Source organism: Eubalaena glacialis, chromosome 17 (genome assembly GCF_028564815.1).
Source record: "Eubalaena glacialis isolate mEubGla1 chromosome 17, mEubGla1.1.hap2.+ XY, whole genome shotgun sequence".
NCBI lineage: Eukaryota > Metazoa > Chordata > Mammalia > Artiodactyla > Balaenidae > Eubalaena > Eubalaena glacialis.
In genome coordinates, this window is record NC_083732.1 from 72,767,255 (window position 1) to 72,775,098 (window position 7,844).

Genomic DNA, 7,844 nt, shown 5'->3' on the forward strand with positions numbered 1-7,844 from the left:
GTGAGGGTTTTAAGAAACTCTGGGGAAAGAAAGACATTGGCACCCTCGTACCTCACACCACGGCAGAGAGGGGGTACAATCGCTTTGGGAAACTGGTCGTTTCTACTAGAGCTGAACTTGCACATCCTCTGTGATCCAAGGATTCTCACTTCTAGGAACGAGGTATAGGAGGTGCCTACGCAGCAGATAACGGGTCCCTGCGTTCACCAAAAGATGTGCACTAGAATGTTCACAGCAGCACAGCTCGCTTTATCCTAAAATTACCCAAATGCCCATCAACAGTAGCATGAATAAATAAATCATGATGTGTTTATACAGAATACTCTACAGCAACAAGAAGGAAAGTGGGACAATTAGATACAACAATGTGAATGGCTCCCGCAAGCGTAATGGTAAATAAAAGAGGCCAGACACAAAAGAATTCATGATTCCATTTATAGAATATTCGAAACCAGGCAAAAAGTAATCTTCGTGGTTACAAGTCAGGACAGTGGCTCACTTGGAGGTCTCGTTGACTGGCAGGGAGCTCTAGGCGGCTTCTGGGGGGCTGGTGGTGTCATATTCTGATCCAGGTGCTGGTTATACAGGTATGCTCAGTTTGTAAAAACTAATCAAGCCCTATGCTTAGGCTGTGTGCGATTTTCTAAATGTACCAAATACAATAAATTTTTTTTGAAAAGCAGTAGCATTGTAGCGGGTCTGTTCTTTGGACTTCTCAAAGATTGGAATCACTGTGAAATTGCTTTGGTGGTTGGGTTGTGTTTATGTGAATGTGATACTGTGCTGAGGCAATGCTTTGTGTTCTCTCAACCTCTTTGATGTACCTTCTATGCCACCAGGAAGACTGATGTTTCTGAGCTTCCCTTGGGGTTAGTTGGGACCACGTGACTGAGTGCTGACCAACGGAACGTGGGCAGAAATGATGAATCCTACTTCCAGCCTGGCCCCGAAATCTCCTGCACGATCCTCCACTTGCTCTGTTTCTCAATCTGTTCACCAGTGCAAAGAATTTAGTGGAGGACTCTGAGGTCCCAGGAGGGCATGGAGGTACTGATAGTTGTCACCATGGCACTAAACAAAAGGAGACCGAGTCCCTGAATAACTGCATGGAGCAGAGACCCCTCCTCCTTCCTGCCATCCCGCCTGCCTACCCACAGTGGGCTGTGATGTGAACGAGAAATATACCTCTGTCGTGATATGCGATGGAGACTTGGGGATTGTTTGTTACAGCTATTAGCCTAACCTGACTCTCTGACTGCTACACAATTTGTCTTCCTAAAAGATGCCATTTGGGTCCTGGGTTTCCAAGTGGAAACTTCTCTTGTCTTGTCAATGGGAATGGAAGTGAACATGCTCAAGGAGAAATACTTATTCCTCCCTCCTGGCATTTCCCTAGAGGAGAGGGAATTTCCCAGGAAGGAAAAGTAAACAAGAAACTCCTTAATTTTTCTCCCAAGGAAAAGAATTACGTGATTGGTGAGCAGATGTAGGAACTGACCTCAGCCTGTGTGAAGCCAATCAGGCCTCGGGAGGCCACCTTCTCTGTTCTTCCCCGTGGTCAGCAGTAGGCTGTCCTGTCCCTGCCATGCTGTGCCAGGGACCAGGGACTCTCAAATTCTGGGGTTCTGTTTTAGGATGTCCACATGACTACACCCCTTTACCATGTCTTCCAATCTAGCTTTTCTCAATAATGAAGCTAACATTTTATCTCTATCTAATAACTGTAATTATCTCTTGGTCATTCCAAACTGAGAAGGAAAAGGGGAGAGAGATTTACTGGTCCCTAAAAAGCCAACAAAGACTAGGAAAGGACCTGTTCTCTGTAACCATGGTCCACAAATGAGACCAATTTAAAAAAATCATTTTTAACAACAGAAGTCAGGGATATTTCAAGGGATTTATTTTTTTTTTTAGTAGGAGCAAAAAGGGACTGAAATAGGGGGTGGGTTTGAGCCAGCACTAGCTGTGACCCTTCTCTTCCTTCCCAACTTAGATCAGCTTCACCTTTGTCTTTTACATATAAGATTTGGATTTCATTAAGGCAGAGTTCCATGCTTAAAAATCACTGGAAAAATCTCTGATTTAGATAATCTTTTCAGGAACCCCTAGCCTAACGGATCTTTGAGCTTATATAAGAAATCCAAAATTGCATTTTTGCAATGTTTTGCCAATGATTTTTGCCTACGACAAACGTAGACAGACACTGGGATGCCGAGAGAAGCCTCGTGGTCAGCTTCTAAACTAGTTAAAGCTCTCTCAGGAAGCGAAGAGATGCATTCAGGTGACCTTAGCTGGTGGGACACTGGTGGTCAAACTTTCTCTCTTGGATAGTGCTTGGTTGGTTCACCTGAAGGGATGAAATATGATTTCCAATACACCTTGCTAGGTCAGAGATTCTGAGGGTGTTCCAGGTGTGAAAGGCAGAAAGAGGCACACTGCATTTAAGAAATTAAGAGAAGATAGTTGGCAGTTTACTACAGCACTTTATAGGAGGTGTATTCATTTCCGAGGGCTGCTGTAACAGATCACCACAAACCTGATAGTGTAAAACAATAGAACTTTATTTTCTCACAGTTCAGGAGGCCAGAAATCCAAAATCAAGGTGTCAGCAGGACCACACTTACTCCAAAATCTGTAAGGATTCTGTTCCTTGCCTCTTCCAGCTTCTGGTAGCTTCAGGCGTTCCTTGGCTTTTGGCCACATCACGCCCATCTCTGCCTCTGTCTTCACATCACCTTCTCCTCTGTGTGTCTGTGTCTTCTCTTCTTTGTCTGTTAAATATCCCCTGTGCATCTCTTACTGGACACTTGTCATGGGATTCAGGGTTCATCCAGATAATCCAGGATGATCGCCTCATCAAAATCCTTAATTACATCTACAAAGATCCTTTTTCCAAATAAGGTCACATTCACAGGGTCTGGGAATTAGTCTATGCACATATCTTTTGGGGGCCACCATTCAATGCACTACAGGGTGCGTATCAGAACTCGGGGAGTTTGTACATAATGAAATGATCTTAAATTTTTAGCAGCAGAATTCCCCTGCTTCACTGACCAAGAGTCTTACTTTTTATCTATTGAATAACTTTGACGAGCCTTTCTGAGGTGAGTAGGTCTGATTAACTGCAAGGCTTTTATTTTGCTGAGTAAAGCGTTTTGGAACCAGAGCTAAACTGACCAAGGAATTAGAGGGGACTGGAAAAGCCACATGAGGAGAGGATGAAGAGAAAGGCAGGGAGCCAGTTGACAGCTGAAGGGAATTTAGGTTATGAAATGGATTCACTCCCTCAACAAATATTTATGTCAAGAAGCCTGGGGCTTCCCTCGTGGCCCAGTGGTTAAGAATCCCCCTGCCAACGCAGGGGACACGGGTTCGAGCCCTGGTCCAGGAAGATCCCATATGCCACGGAGCAACTAAGCCCGTGCACCACAACTACTGAGCCTGCGCTCTAGAGCCCTCGAGGCACAACTACTGAGCCCGAGTGCCTAGAGCCCATGCTCTGCAACAAGAGAAGCCACCGCAATGAGAAGACCGCACACCGCAAAGAAGAGTAGCCCCTGCTCGCCACAACTGGAGAAAACCCGCGCGCAGCAACGAAGACCCAACACAGCCAAAAATAAATAAGTAAATAAATTAATTTAAAAAAGAAAAAGCTATGCATGCCAAGCTTTGCGCTAGGTACTGGGGATGTGGTGGTGAACAGACTGACACAGTCCCTGCTCTCAAGAATGTGGGGAGTCACTTTCCCTAGATGTTCCATGCCTCTCCCCCAAACAATCTTCAGCAAAATCCACACTGCTTATGCTCTGTAGACAAGCTGGAGACCGGAGATGGGAGGAGATACTGTCTTGTTCCTGGCTGGGATGAGGGAAAGCCAGAGGCTCCTCCAGGAGGTCACACATGTGGTTTACATGCACCAGTGGGCCAGCCAGGGCTTTTCAGGCATCCGGCACCCACTTCCCCCTTATGATGCAACAGCGCTTTGCTTTGCTTTTGGAAAATTGCCTCTCCCCTCTTCACAGGGAGTCTTAAGGCCGAAGTGAGGTCAATAAGACCCAGGAGTTCAATCGTAAAGGGAGAGATGCAAGCACAGAATAAAAGGTGGAGCTGATTTAGGTAAGATCGGTTCCTGCTCCCTGGATCCCTGATACACTCTCCGTGTCAGGTTTCTCAGCAGACCCTTGGAATCTCTGAGATAAGTCTATACCCTTCCGATAAATTCCCTTTTGCTTAAGTTAACCAGAGTCCTTTTTGGGTACCTGAAATCAAAGAACCCTAACTGATGGAAAGGATCATGAAAAGTCCCGGTCCCTCCTCCCCCCGCAAGGGGGCACCTCCAGGGGACAAGGGTCTGGCTATGGGGACAGATGCATCTTATATCCTAAGCACCAGGTTTACAACTTCTGTATCAGGACAGTTTCCATCAAAATCCAAAGTCTCCCTTAAGCTAACAGTGATTGCCCATCATTAACAAGGATACTCACCCTATCAGTGCCAGCCCTCAGGAAAAGGCCAACACACTGACAGAGGAGAGAGAGGGATCAAGTTCATCTGGGTCAGGCTGAGGCTTCAAATGACACATCACGCTTAGTAAACATTTCCTAAGTGATCCTGCAGCCTTGCACCTGAATTCAATTCCACACTCCCTAGGGGTCTCTCTGGCCCAGATGCCATGGCAGGGGTTTCTCCTTCTCGCTAAATGCATACGCATTTGTACAGGCCACAGGAGAAGTCCTCAAGGGAGAGAAAGCTAAATTTATATCTTCGATTAATCTTCCCAAATGTTTTTGCCTGCCTTCGGTCTATACTGAGTCTGCTTTTGCCCAAATCACCCCAAGTATACACACCCATTAGCAGACAATTACACAACTGCTAACAAAAGCTATTAACTGCCGTTTTAAAAAGTTTCTCAATTTTGAATCCATTCTTCCCAGTTTCTCCAACCTCTTCCAATATCCTCTTTCAGGAGGCTTGATTCCCCTGTATGACAACCTCCCCACACCCCCCAATCCATTAAGGCTCCTAGGAGACCCAGGCCATTCGCTCTCTCCCTAAATAGGCCAAATTCCTACCCAACCGCTTACCCAGTCCAAATTTCAGTTCAGTGCCTCAAACACAGCAGCACGTGTCTGTGGCAGGCACTGTGCTATGGACTGGGAACGCAGCCTTGAACCAGGTGCAGTCACCGTCCCCAGGATGCTAGTAACAGACCACAGAAGAGAGACATCAAGCAGATGACTAGAGACGGATGAGTCTCATCAGAGAGCAGGGAGCCAGTGGACCCTATGGGGAGACATTCTACCTCGCCTACAACCCTAGATAGGCCTCTCCTTGATGAAATGATGTGCAAGATGGGGAGACCTGAAGGAGGGTGACAGGGTGGGCAACAGGAATCAAGAGAAGTGTTTCTCTTTCACTTGGGGCCTTCTGGAAAGCTGTCCCCAACTCAGGAAGAGGTCATGTTCTAAAAGTTTATTTTCACATTCATGGGTTTAGAGCTCATAATAATAAAAATTTATTTTTCCACAGAAATACACTTAGAAATAGTGGCTAGGTTTCCAGGCTGGTCCACTGGCACCCAATTATCTATAATGTGCTGCACCATATATAGCATTTTAACCAAACTCGTTTCTATGGGAAACTTATGCTGAGTCTTGATGTCCCGTGCTCACAAGGCCCCCTTTTCCTCACTAACTCCCAGCAGTTCCCTCACAGAGGTCTCTCCAATCCAGCCCCCAGCCCCCAATCCCACGGCCTTGGTTCAGGCCAACCTCATACCTACCCACGACCTTGTATCTGCACCATAGCAGCCAACTCAAAGCTCAGTCATGTGATCTTCAGCTGCTCCTCTCAGCCCCCTCCCCACCACCCAACGCTTCAGCCAGTCACTTCTTAAAGAACAAATGTGAAAATCTTTCAATGGTCCCCATTGCTCATTCGTTCTCCTTCTCAGCCTGGAATTTCCCATCGATTTTTCAAGACCTAACCCCTCTATCCAATAAAATTTTTTACTTATTCCTATTCTAGCAGCTTATCAAGTTGTATTATAATTTGTGCTCACCTATTCAACAAATACGTGAGTACCTACTACGGGCCAAGCTGTCTGCCTTAGTGGAGACAACACACTGTGAAGACAGAGATTAGGTCCTATTTGCATCTGCCCAGGTACTACTCAACAGACACTATATTACACTATATTATTACATTATATTATTTATTAATATCATATATGTTTTTTTCTTCCCAGACTACAAGGCAATTCCCCCCCCAGGGATGATAGCAATTTATACCTTCAACTAATGTTTCCAAACATGTTGGCCTGCCTTCAGCCTGGCAAGAAAAGAATCTTTTTCATCACTTAATGCCAGATTCTCAACGTTGGCTTCCTGAACTGCAGCAGCAGAGGTCTTAACTTAGAGTTGAGTTCATATCTTATCTTTGGTAACTTCTAGCTGCTTGCTCTTAAGTGACTTAATCTCTTGAGTTTCCTTACTTGGGAAATGGGGATAATACTATTTATTTCACAAGCGGGTTTAAACATTGATTCCCAAACCCAGCTGAATATCAGAATCACTGGGAACTTTAAAAAGATGCAGAATGAAAACGAAACAAGAAATCTACATTTTTCAAAAGCCCCAAGTGATTCTCACATATAGCCAGATTGGAAACCAGAGATTGGAGGCTTAAATTATTCGTGAAGTACCTGTCACATTAATGCTCAATACCCAGATGAGGGGACTTCCCTGGTGGTCCAGTGGGTAAGACTCTGTGCTCCCAATGCAGGGGGCCCGGGTTCCATCCCTGGTCGGGGAACTATATCCCGCATGCATGCCACAACTAAAGAGTTTGCATGCCGCAACTAAGAGTTCGCATGCTGCAACTAAAAATCCCGCACAACAAAGATCCTCCATGTGCTGCAACTAAGACCTGGTGCAGCCAAAATAAATCAACAAATATTTAAAAAGAAAAAAGAAAAGGGAGAGATTAATTAAAAAAAAAAAAAAAACAATACCCAGGTGTGCTGTAGAAAATGGGATTCTACCCTAAGGAACAGAGGTGGGAAAATAAGAGGAGCACGTGAAAGTATTCTGGGCATAAACCATACATGGAAGGAATTACATGACATGATACTCCCCTCAATTCCAATTAGAATCACCAGAGCCACTCTGGAAAGCAAACAAACTGCCAGGAGACATATATTCTCTCAGCCCAGCCTTTCAAGATACTAACGGTGAAAAGTCCAAGCAGACAGGGGTAAATTTTTCCAAAGGTTAAGGTTTGTTAAGTTAATGTTGAAAATTTCAAAGGGGCGGGGACCTCAGAAAGAGTTGGCAACAGATGCAGCTGTTGGCAGCTGCAGCATCACCTATTACATCAGTGTTACTCAAAAGGTAGCTTAGAACACAGTGATACTGGCAATGTGCTGTCCTCCACAACAAGCAGGACTGTTCCTATTTTTTCGGTGTTTCTCCATCACCAGAACAGGGGTGCACAGCCCTGCTCCTTCCCGTCACCCAACTTGTGATGAAGGAAGAGAGCCTGCCTAAGGCCTGGGCTAGACTTGGATGGTTCAGGAGTGTCACTGCACCTGCTTTTCACGGTCCACGGATCCTCAGAAAGAAAATGCAGAAAGGGGATTAAACTAATTCTGTCCAGTTCCAAGACTCAGACCCATGGGTGGAGGTGACAAAAATGCTATACAGCATACTACAATCAGATATAACCCCTAACCCAATGTTCTGAAGCATCCTCTTCATTATAATGAAAACCTAAAAACTCTGCTTCCAAGAATGAATCCTACAGGTATTTTCCAACACGTGAACAGAAGCAGGTACAAAAATGTT